Raw genomic sequence first — 13,432 nt, 5'->3', positions numbered from 1 at the left:
TTAAAAAGAAGAAATGAATTAAGCATAAGTTAGGCCGTCTCCATAATACATACATGTCACGACAGTAATATATTTTTGGAATTTAAATATAAACAAAAATAAATATTATTGTAAGAGAGAAAGAATGAAAAAAAAAATAGGAAACAGAGAAACGACGCAATAAAGATCTTTATGTGTTCGATAATTAGACAGCAGGCTTGATAAAAAAAAATTAAAGTGACGTCTTTTGTTCAGGCTGTTTTCTCCTTTTATGCGCAGGATAGTTAATTTTTCATCTAAACACAAGTTAGAAATGTTAACCGCCGACGGGTCCTAACTTGCTCTCTTAGGTGTTCTTATCGGGGCCTTTTCCATGGTTGGTCTCGGTGCTTTAACGGCACAGGATTCATTGGCTCCAAATATCCTAAAATTCAGACTGTTTGGGAATGCAGCCAATGCTAAATATTGTTATGTGTCCTACAGCAGACGAGAACCATAGTACCATGAGTAAAAGCTGAAAAGAACAGTATATCCAAAGTAATAAAAACATATGGAGACCATGTTTAAAATAACAGTGATTTTTTTAATTTAAAGTTAGTCTATATTCAGTATTATTTAAACATGTTAAACTGTATCTGTATACCAAATGGTGTACTATTAGCAAACCTGCATTTTTTTCACCAATTAAATATAGATAAAGTAAACAGGCTTTCACCTCAGTTTGTAGTGACTTTGCACTGCCTGATCTTAAAAAAATATCTCAAAATATGTGCAAGATACTCCACAATGTTGTAAAGGTGTACTTACGTAAATGTAATACATTTGCATATGCCTACACATGTATGATGCAATCGAAAACTCGGCCAAGCTGAGAGAAAAAATACTTTCAACAATAGTTTTGCCAGTACAGTGTGGTGTTTGTGTTTAAAGTAATCCCATTTAAAAGGTATTACTGTGAATATCATATTTTTGAAGAAAATGAAACTTGACTGGTGTCTTCCAATTCCCCCCCCCCCCCCCCCCCACACACACACACACACTTTTCAAAGTTGACCTCCACTGGAATATGATGCAGTTCGTCATCCTACATGGAATAACTATGGTTGTCGCTTTGATTTTCTCGGGTAGGACGAAATCCTATTATAAGCTACTTTTGTAGATTCTGCCTCCAGACTATATGGCGGTGGATCCATAAAATAAACATAATGATTGAAAAAAAGATGTTGGAAATCCAGAAGAGAATTAAGTATTTATGTGATGTGTTCTATTTTTTAAAATTCCCTGAATGGAATTACATCTACAGATTTAAGGTTTTTAAGATCTGTTTGGAACCTTAGATATTAATATCAACACAATATGTAGCTGGACAAATGTGTTTGGAATAAGATATAAACATGATCACGAAAAATGTACATGTTTCTGAAAATTGAGATGGATAGAATAAGACAGCGGTTGCAGTGCGATGATGTACAAGAAGTGTGAACAATTAGGGCTAACTATTATGTATCTAAGTAACTTGCCATGGGGATGTTTAATTAAGTTTAAGATAACATAAAATTACAAAGGAAGAAAGAAACGCAATACAAATATGTTGGTAACCAGAAATGGGTTGAAACTGTAATGACCGTGCGTGTAATGGACTGTGTTGGAAGCACATCTATTTCATCTCTATTTGGTTTTATTAATCTCTATTAGTTTTCGTCTTAGTCATAATCATATTGCAATCGTAATAATATGAATCAAGCAGAGCAATGCTAGCCACAGGCCTACATAATATGTACGTACCCAGCCTTCGCCAGTTGTTTGAAATCTACAACTCGTATAGCTCCTTCTCAGAAGCCAGTAACGGGGTCCAAATAAAAGATACGCAATGAATTGCACACGCTTAGTATGCAGGTGTGGTGGCAAATTTAACTTCTCTCTAACAATATTATCAGTGACTTTGTGACAAGTAACGTCTGCCTAAACGAACTACAGGAATATCGCAGGTGTAAGACTGGAAGGACTATAACAAAATGCTGTTTGTAACAATATAAATGAAGCTGGATGGACAATCTAGATTCGTCTACACAAACATAAATTTATTAAATAAATGTACTAAAAAGCATTATTCGTGTTCCAGAAAAGCGGATTGCTTTTATACGGAAACGGTGGCAATGTAGCAAAACATTAACAATACTTTTTAGTGTATTCCCAAAATGAAATGAAAATTATGCCATTAAAGAATGACGTGGTGTGAACGAATGTGACCTCCAAATGTATCTGCCATCACAAGTAGTGCTTGAAGTTGCATCAAATGTTGCAAGTGAACAGATTCCAGAACCCGTGCTTTTAAACATTTAAACTAATGTATCGAGTCTTTAAAGTTTGAGACAACACAGACTGGAAGTCTCAGATAAAATATTCAACAATACGTACAACTATGGTTGCAATGTGGGACAGTGTCGGACAATGTGATATGCTTATCATTAAATAACTGGGATGTTCTCCAGAAAATCGTATTTAAATTGTTTCAGTTTTATCGGTGACAATTACGTACATTACCAGTTTGTTGTTTGTTCTACAAGAATGCCAAACACCAAGAAATATTTTAATTCCTCCATGTATAATGTTTCAATTTGTTTTTATCCACTTGAAATGTGGTACAAACCATTTGTTAATGAGTGATTCCATGAATGTGCTGCGTGCCAGTGATGGACGAATATTAAGACTGTACAGCGCTCGCAAACATGGCTGGAACGTTCATCTGCTGGTCAAGGGGAAATAACAAGAAAGTAAACCATAGAACTGCAGGTAATTTTCATACCATTATAACCTTTCAAAAGTTGTTTTTATGGTTGTAAATAGTAATTGAAAATGTCAAAAATATAACTGATTTGTTTTTAGGTTTGCTTTTCTGCGAATTATTCCTTTGTTAAAACAAACGTGTTTGTTTTAAAACCATTCACTTTAAGATAAGAATCGCAACAAACTTAAAACAATAAAATAAATAAATAAAACTCGACATTTCAGCTGTTTTAATTACTCAATTTATTTTTTCTTAAAATAGCTTTAAAGGTTTTAGTAGCTAAAATATATTGCACCACCTCTTTAAATTGGAAAAAAAAGGTGCATGAACGCGCACACAAACATGACTGGATATATGTTCCCCACCAAACTGTACAAGACCTATTCATTTACTGAAATTAATAACAAAAAGGAAGAGAACATTGTGACTAAAAAGAGGTTGCAGAATGGGAGGGGGTTTACAGAGTATTTGCAAAATTATAGAGGATTACCGACATGTGTTAAACAGGTAACGTCAACAAATATCGATTTCTTATTTGCACTCGCAATTCCATAACTACATTTGCTTCATGTACCTAATTTTATACAGACTACAATTATAACGGAACGAAATACAATTTATCTATAATGCAATCCGGTATCATTAGAGCGATCGGTGAACGTTAAGAGGTCATAGTTTTATTATCCCAAATCATTTAATATAGAATAAACTGACCTGTATTAAGCAATTAAAAGGTCACTTTTACATTCTCTTTAGTGGCTGCTTAACACATGTTTTGTACACATACAAACAAGTATCTAAACACACACACACACACACACACACACACACACACACACACACGCACGTGAATGGATGTCCACGGGAATAGCCTGTGATGTCATATTTTAGTATGATGATATTGTTTCAATTTTAATGTTAACAACTCTGCAACTGGAATATTTATACTCAAGAAAGCATAATTTACCAACTACTTTTAATGGCATACCATAATTATAGGTTTTTAATTTAGTATCATTTTGACCTTGACATACACGCATGTTATAATACTGTTTGGACATCATAGGTTATTCCCGTGGACCTTCATATATATATATATTATATATATATATATATATATATATATATATATATATATTATGTGTGGGGGGTGTTTGGGGGGGGGGGGGTGAAATTGAATTTCGGGAAATATATGCAAAGCAGAACAGTGGAATGTGGACAAAACCAGTTTTTCAGTGTTGTGTAATTTTGGTCCAATTTTTATTTTGATATATATCTTACTTTTTAAATGGTGCGTGATTCAAAACGTAATGTCAAAACTTGCTACACCAAAGAAAACGACTCGAAACAGATGGTTGATTGGCTCACCATTTTCTTTTCTTACAGCCCACAGTCTTTCTTTACAGGATTAAATATACTTCTTTATTTTAGTGTGTTACTTTTGCTCTCAACATGTCGAGATTTTCATTTAAGCTTTTCTACATGTGCAACTATCCGCACGACCGCTGTCAACTTTCTAGGAAACACAGTCCCATATTGAATAGTCCATAGGGTTGCAGTCTGGGGACATAAAATAGAAATTGCAAAATGTTCGTGGCACAAAAAACACGAAGTAATAAAGATGTGGGGGTTTTATCCTAGAAAAAAGTATGGGCTGTGTGAAACGAAAATATGTGAAAACAGCCGTTGTAGTACGTATGGTAGATGTTAGGTATGTTTCTAATTGGTATAGCTTTTTATGACATTATGTGTTGCATGGCATGCTATTTTAAAAGTGAGCCATGTACCAAAATTAAACTTTCACCGTCAATGCACGATATAATTTCCGTTATTTAACTTCAAAACGTAGTACGTCTTTTTTAATCACCCGATATATGTTTGTAGATAACCTGTGACCTGTGGTTCTGGATAACGAACTGTGTAGCAAAATGACCATGTTCATTCAACGACTGCAAGATTTTCGAATACGTGGCTGTATTCAGAGGTATACTAAAATAATTACATTTGTTTGAAGTATTCTATTACTAAATGTATTGATTAAAGATTTTGTTTTCATACTAAATGGTTTAATACGACCGATTGGCTCTAGCCACGTAAGAACGAAATGTCCAGTCCAAGCAGGTGAAAGTATTTGAACTCACCATTTGTCTTCACAGTATCTGTCGCCCCCAATTAACAAACTTAAAAGGACTGTTCCGGATTTGCAGCCATTTTAAGGTGTTTCTGTCCAACAAAACCTTTTTGGCAACTAAAATTACATATCCATTACATTTTCTTGTTTAGAATAACAGTGCCTGTACATCCAATATATTGTATAACTTGTGTTTAATCTATTTGTTCTTTTAAAAAGAAAAAATATATGTTTCAATCAATCCAATGTGTTTGCGGCTGTGTGCTAATGTCTGTAGCAGTCACTTTTCGTTTTACTTTCGTAATATATGTTTTTCGTAAGTACGAAATTATTGGAATGTATAATCTGGTTTGGACGACTACAGACAATAGTATAAAATACAGATACTGGTATTCCAAACAGGAAAACAGTTTTAATATGTAATTTTAGACATCAAAAAGGGTGTGTTGGTTGTAAACTTGTTTCAACGGTAGTAAACTCAATATAGTCCTTTCAAAAGTTAATTTTCAAATTTAAATAGAAATCGTTCTTTGAACTGACAACGACTTAGTTGTAATGCAGTATAAGCATATAACATATTTATTTTAAGAAATATAATTAAAACTGTTTTTATGCACTCTTATATTTTGTCTGTTATACTTATACAGATGTAGTTCAACTGCCAAAATGTCTTTTACAGTTACGATATATTTTTTATTCATGACTAATTTGCAATATTTCATTTTACAGATGAACTCGATTGAGCGGCCTTTGGACTCTGGATATGGATTATAAAACGTTTGATGCTTCATATTTCATGCAGTGATATACAAATAGAGAGTAATTAGTTAATGAAGTAGGATATCGGCGTTATCCTATGAGGGTAAGCATGTGAAATTCCACGAGGCTTACCAAGCTGAATTTACTGTTTGGCCTGAAAAGGATAAAGCCGAGACCCTACGTCCATAACGAGTTATTATTTTTATTCTGCAATCCATCAAACATTATGGGAAGAACTAATATTTGTATTAGTTCAGCTGCATTGTATAATGAACTAGTAGTCAAATGAACAATTTCGTAATGTGTATATGCCTTTTACGTCATACGTTTATGACTTTGCTTTACTTGGTCATCACAATCGGTCAACGGAAACAGTGGATGCAGAATAAAACGATATAACCATTATTTATGTAAAACCTGTGTTTTAACTTTTAAAAGACGTTTATGTGGTTTGTACAGTGAATGCGATCAAAGCCAGATTTTGTAAGTAAATTTGTGGTTGAGTGTTCCATTTTAAATTACATATCATAACTATTGATAGAAATGAATTTGTGTATTTCATCTTCACGATTTGATGTATTCTAGAAATGATTTTTGTTTATTTCATCTTCACGATTTGATGTATTCTAGAAATGATGTTTGTTTATTTCATCTTCACGATTTGATGTATTCTAGAAATGATGTTGTTTATTTCATCTTCACGATTTGATGTATTCTGAAAATGATGGGATACCAAATACACCAAAATACTTATTTCACCTGAACATATTATATGTACATGCATGTATTCTACTTCATAATTATTTTTTTTTAATTATTATTGGGTAGTAATGCTATTCGAACAAATGTCACATGTACGGGCATTGTTTTTGAGGATTTGGTCCAACATAAATTATTAACCTAATTTGGGGATACTTGATCCAAACAAATATGATGGGCATCTGTGAAAATGGCGGTAATTGGTCATACAATTTATATAATCGACATCGGAGTCTTATGAAGGGCATTATTTGTTGCCATAAATGCAAGAATGTATCGCAGTATACCACACAAATCAATTTAACATATATGTGTGATATTATTCAAAATGGCCGCCATATCATAAGTATTTTGAAATGGGGGAAAGGTATCGTGCAAAACGTAGTCTATTTAATAATATAACATACATTACTGATATTTGATTTATTACATCACATATGGCGCTAGGGTTTTTTTTTATCATGTATGAATATTTACTAAAATGGTTATTTAACAGCAGCAACCGTTCTACTACTTTAACACAAACTGGAAGCAAAATTAGATACCATTCTTAGATCATTCACCCGTAGAGTTCATCCACTGCTGAAGGTGATGAAAGGTCTAGAGCGGTACATGTAAGCTTGATGACACCCTAAATGCAATTTCTCAGACGCCCAACATATTGTTTTGGATTCAGCACCCCCAAATTAGGTTAGAAAAGTATGTTTGATATAATCTTAAAGAAATGCTCATACATCAATAAATAAGCGCTTTTTTTGGAAAATGGGACCTGACTAAAATGAAATATGTAAATTTAACTGTTAAAAATGTTACAATAGTTACAAACTAAATATGTGCTTAATATTAATAATTCACGTATGTAGCATACATACATACCGATCTCGCCATGAAAGAAATTGAGGGGAGTGGCGAATTGTTCCCCTTATTTTGATTATGGGAAGCCATTTAAGATATTAACATATTAGCAAATAAACCCACATGGTAATAGAAGCTAATATTACTCTCCTTGAATTAGACTTAATTGAGTGATGGTGAACGAGTGATAGCCCTCCTTAAACGGAGAGGTCTGATGTTACATACATACACACGATACGTACGTTACATCATACATGCATACATTTATACATACATCAATATATACATACATACATACATACATACATACATACATGTATACATGCATACATACACATAATATACTATATATTTCCCTCTAGATTATGTTTATTTTAAAACATTATAATTTTACTATATCTCGTTTTAGTGGATGTTTAGAATTTTAGATTTGACGGACTAGGCACATCGATGCAAGATTTAAATAATTATATTTAGTGGTTTATAACTGATTAACAATAGCGCAGACGCAAGCCGAGTGTTCCCCCTCCCCCACGTATCTTGTCTACTGCTCTACACTTCGCTTTACCATAATTTGCAGTTGATATTATATGCTAGCCATGAATTAGCAGTAGTCTAAAATGACAATTCGCGTTCCAGCCAGTGCTCAACAACTGGTGTAACAAAGGCCGTGGTATGTACTATCCTGTCTGTGGGATGGTGCATATAAAAGATCCCTTGCTGCTAATCGAAAAGAGTAGCCCATGAAGTGGCGACAGCGGGTATCCTCTCTTTACAACTGTGTGGTCCTTATCCATATGTCTGACGCCATATAACCGTAAATACAATGTGTTGAGTGCGTCGTTAAATAACACATTTCCTTCCTTCCTTGTAAAATATTGTCATTTTACAAAGAAGGAAGGAAATGTGTTAGGCCACCGCAGACATTTGCAACTTTGTCGTATGCAACTGAAATTGCATGATTGCAAGCAACTTTTTTTCTCGTTGCACTGATCCGCACACACATGCGACAACCAGCAATTTTAGTCTGACAGTGATCACGTGACAGTCAAAATGGCGATTTTTTCCCGTATTTGTTTCGATGGTGGTCATCGAGATATGTTCTACAACATACTTGTTATGACGTAGAAGACTGAATTTACGTAAAGTTGCTCTGAATTCGTCCCACATGCTTTTTGGTCCTTTGGGATATAACCACACAATTTGTGTAGAAGACCTGTATAAACATACCTGATATTCCAAGCGCAGATTCCATCTCTGGAAGACACATCTCCCTTTTAGCCCTATTGCTATATTCAGGGGATGTTGTGTCAAAAAGATATGACATTGTCTGCCACATCACCACTAATTCATCGTCTTTTTCTGTATAACACATGCTGCTGGAGGCTGCCATTTTGAGTCATGTGATCACTATCTATCCGTTCATTGGCAGTTTAAATTATTACGTCAACGTTTTGTTGCATGGAAGGCGCACACGTTTGCGACAGCGTGCAATTTGATGCAATTACATGCAATAAAATCAAACATGTTTGATCGAAGCAATTTCAGTTGCATGCAACAAAAATTGCATCGCAGGCTAGCGCACACGATGCAACGACGTACGATTTTTGTTGCATGCAACAAAAATTGCACCTTGTTGCAGAGGTGTGCGGTGGCCTTTATTTAACGACGCACTCAACACATTGTATTTACGGTTATATGGCGTCAGACATATGGATAAGGACCACACAGTTATAAAGAGAGGATATATATATATATCTGCATTCTTATTGGTAAAAAACCAGCCACATGCCATGGGAGATTTAACCAATAGAAATAATGATCGGACAAAATTCTATCCAATTAATGAGTAGGTAACGTAATGCAACGTCAATAGCTAATTCTAATGTAAACATGCAAACACTTTTGACAAAACGCTTTGCTGTCCTTCAACAAAAAGATAACGTCTTAATTAATACCGAGTTTAATTCCGCAAATACGACAAAGACAAGGCCAGTAATTGTCAAATTGTGTAAGGAATACCTCGCAGATTTAGAAACGTATATGATATATCAAAATGCAGTTGGAATCGGCACTCAGGATTTTATGTTACAAATAAAAAAATGCATTTGGAGGTAATCGGTAAGTGTTCAGTATAAATGTATTTTCAGATTTATCACGTTTTGTGCTTTATTTTGCTATTAATATGATTTTGACATTCTTTCTGGTTATAATGTCTTGAATTTGATTTTGTCTTGGTAATGTTTCAACTGTTTATATCCGCATTCATCTGCGTGTCACACATTACATCACCGGATTATGTGAGGTCCCTAAATCCCATCAGTTTTAACGCATTGCGGAAAATTGTACGCGTTGGCGTATCTCGATTCTGGTAAACAAAGCAGGAATGTACGAGTCTTATGGATGACATTATGTAATAAATAGGCCTAGAGGATAATAAACGAGTTACCAGTTATTATTAAATTTATGTCCCGAGTGAAAATTATTTCACGAGGGACATAAATTTGATAATAACTGGTACCAAGTTTGTTATTATGTCTATTACCCCAGCTATTTGGAGTTTTTTTAAGCCTTTATTTTCGATATAGCCTACATCGGCTACACGTCCATGTATATAGAAACGACGTAAACTACTTTATTGCTTTAACTTGTATTTTATTCACGGTTCACAAATAAATTTAAAAACTCAAAGTTCTATATGAATTGCATTAAACTACCATTTTATTACAAGTTTAAGACTGAAACCAGAAAGACGTAAACATAAACGCTTTAAGCTACGTGACGTCATTGTGTGTACTTTGCCAAATCGTGATGACGTCATATTTAGTACCGACAAGGTGATTGGTTTATTGGCTTCAAATTGTCCAATAGTAGTGTACGTTAAAGCAATGCGATTTGGCCATTAAATACTCGGAAGTTGATGGTTGGCGTTATGAGTGATACACCTGCTAAACGTGTATCTATGATGTTCGATTTAGTAATCGGTAGTCTTCGTCGTATTCCGTCACTAGTATCAGGTTTATAAGGCTTAAATTACATGTTCATTTGATGATGCAGATGTATGTGGTTTCGTGTCTTTATTAATAATAATTTTATATAGATTCCAATATTTATTTACATATACCACTAGAGTTTCTAGCATCTTTATATAGATTTGAAGATACTGAAACACACTGATAATAATCACTATATAACTTGAATTAATTGGGTATAACAACGACTTGCATTGATGATAGTCTAGCCATTAACATTAAATTAACGTTTATACAAAATGTGTGTGTTTTATGTTACACAGCCTTTGCCTTTATAACATATAGTACTCAAAACAGGTTACGGGTCAGTAAATATATTTTATACAGGCCGGGGGAGGGATCGGGGGGGATCGGACTGAGAGTTCCGCTCAAATGGAAAAAAAAATCGGATTTTACGTATAAAAGTCCTTGTCCCTAAATGACCGGGATAACATAGCCTGTTTGCTACCCGTCGGACTCCTCAGTCACCAAATCAGTTATAGCGGTATGGTTAAATAGTAACAATGTATTATATACGGTTAAAAAAGAAACGCATAGTTAGATTAAAAGTGTATTTTATTACTAGATAATAGATACATAAAGGTCTTCAGAAATTCAACAGTCTAAACTGACAACATATCACAGCAATATTAATGAGTTTATAGATTAGAGTGGAAGCATAGATTAACTGCAGTTATTTGTTCTTGTTTTGGTCGGACACAAATACATGTAAATATCGTTAAAGATTCAAACTATGCGTTTCTTTCTTTTGAAAAGTATATAAACAATTTAATTCAGCGAAGGTCACATGACGTGATGAAGACAGTTTTGCGCGTAATTGATACAACGATGTTTCCAAATATTATCGTTCTGCTAAAGATCGCGTGCACATTCGCGTGCACATTACCAATTACTTCGTGCGAGTGTAAGCGAAGCGTTAGCACCATCCGGCGACTACATACATACATGCATGCTTCTATGGGACAGGAGCGCCTTTCTAATTTGGCGCTCCTAATGATTCATTATGACCGAGGTATAGATGTGAACGAGGATGCAACATTATTCTCTCAACAGCACCCGACGAAAATGCAACTCGACTCTATATTTATACAATGGAATTGTATGATCTTATGCAAGTTAGGGAGCGAGACGTAGCAAGAACGTCTGTCTGAAGTTCCATTTGCTGAATGTTCGATCCTCCACAGTGAGCCCGTTTGATTATTTCCCATCCCAACCAGTGATCCATAACTGGTCCATGAAAGGACGTCATGTGTGCTGTCCTGTTTGTGGGATGTGGGAAATGCACATAAAGATCCCTTGCTGTTATTTGGAAAGAGTAGCCATATGGCGACAGCGGATTTTATCTGTGACCAATGTCGATATAACTCTGCGTTTGCCATCCAATAACCGCTTATTAGTAGTCAATGTGTTCCAGTAGGCTTAAATTTGTTACAATTTTTGCCATGTATCATTTATTATAAATACATTGGTACGACTGCAAGCAAACGGTTTCTTGTCGTGGCTCTGTGACCAGGCCGTTTTACATGCATACCACTACTAGATGCAACTTGTTAACGTATATTTTGCAACAAAAATTAATGTATTATTATCGAATGTAACCGACGTCATCACATTGTTTGGCAAGGGGTTATATATATATATATATATATATATATATATATATATACAAAGTGGGGGTATTTTTTCGTTAAGTTTCTTAATTTTATAAGGATCATTAGTGCCACCAATATAGACATTAAGAACGGTATTATTACACACAGACAGGAGTGTTCGTTCCGTTCAGTGTACTGGTATTATGGTGAAATGCATTTGCATATAAAATACATTTACTACTCTTAATGGTTTTGAGTAGTGTATCTACTTTTGAATATTAAGTATACAGGTGCAGTGGTGTTATATTTTATATATGTATACCTTAGCTTGCTTTATGTTTGTTTTATTTTGTTTGTTGTGGTTGTTGTCTTGTTTGTTTGTTTGTTTGTTTTTGTTCTTGTTAGTTTGATTTGGTTTTGTCTACGTAATGTATTTAGTCAAAAAGGCAGTGTTTTCAAACTTGGACAGTACCTTCCAAGTTGCAGGGTTTATATTTAGTACAATTAACAAATGAATGTCCAAAAGGCTGCTATTGTGCGCGTGAAATGTACGTACAATATTTAGGAATGGGTGATATAAACTATGAGCGTCTAAAGGTAGGCCCTCAGAATTGTTTTCTGAAATAAGACAAATTCTAATTATTGTATTCAATAAAATACTTAACCATTACAATTATGCGTTACTATTTTAATGGAATAAAGTTGTTTTAATTGTTCTACATCATTCATATATATTATTAAAGAAATACATGTATCCAACGGGCGCTAGCTCTCATAGTGTATTAATGGTGGGTGTTTATAGAAAGAAATCTTGGAAACACTGCCTTAGCTAGCGTGTATCGTTTACAAAATTTAATAATGTCAGCTTAATTTTGGATTTTGTTTGGTTGTTATTCTTTGGGGCGAGACGTAGTCCAGTGGTAAAGCGCTCGCTTGATGCGCGGTCAATCTGGGATCGATCCTCATCGGTGGGCCCATTAGGACATTTCTCTTTCCAGCCAGTGCACCATGACTGGTATATCAAAGGCCGCGGTATATCTTATCCTGTCTGTGAGATGGTGCATGATAGTGCATATGAAAGATCCCTTGCTACTAATGTGGAAAAATGTAGCGGGTTTCCTCTCTAAGACTGTCAAAATTACCAAATGTTTGATATCCAATAGCCGATGATTAATAAATCAATGTGCTCCAGTGGTGTCGTTAAACAAAACATTCCTTTACGTAGTCAGTCTATTCACGATCTCTGTCGTAATTTGGTTATTTAGTAAATAACTGGTGGCTACATGCAAGTCATGTTGGTGTCAGACCATGACAATTACATTCCAGTTGTTTATTGCAAGATTCGAACAATTCACGCACATCCATTCAGATGTATTGTGGCGACCAGACACTGCTACATCCCTGGAAAGGTTTTTATTTGGGTGAAGTGGGATTAACAACTTATGGATTTTTAAGACCATAACATTCAGGATTTTAACGACAAACCCGTATTCTCATATTAAAATCGTGTCTCTGTACAAGACAGTCGAAAGGACGT

The sequence above is a fragment of the Gigantopelta aegis genome, chromosome 3 (assembly GCF_016097555.1).
Source record: "Gigantopelta aegis isolate Gae_Host chromosome 3, Gae_host_genome, whole genome shotgun sequence".
NCBI classification, from domain to species: domain Eukaryota; kingdom Metazoa; phylum Mollusca; class Gastropoda; order Neomphalida; family Peltospiridae; genus Gigantopelta; species Gigantopelta aegis.
The sequence above is the reverse complement of the archived record's forward strand: the minus strand, read 5'-3'. Positions refer to the sequence as shown.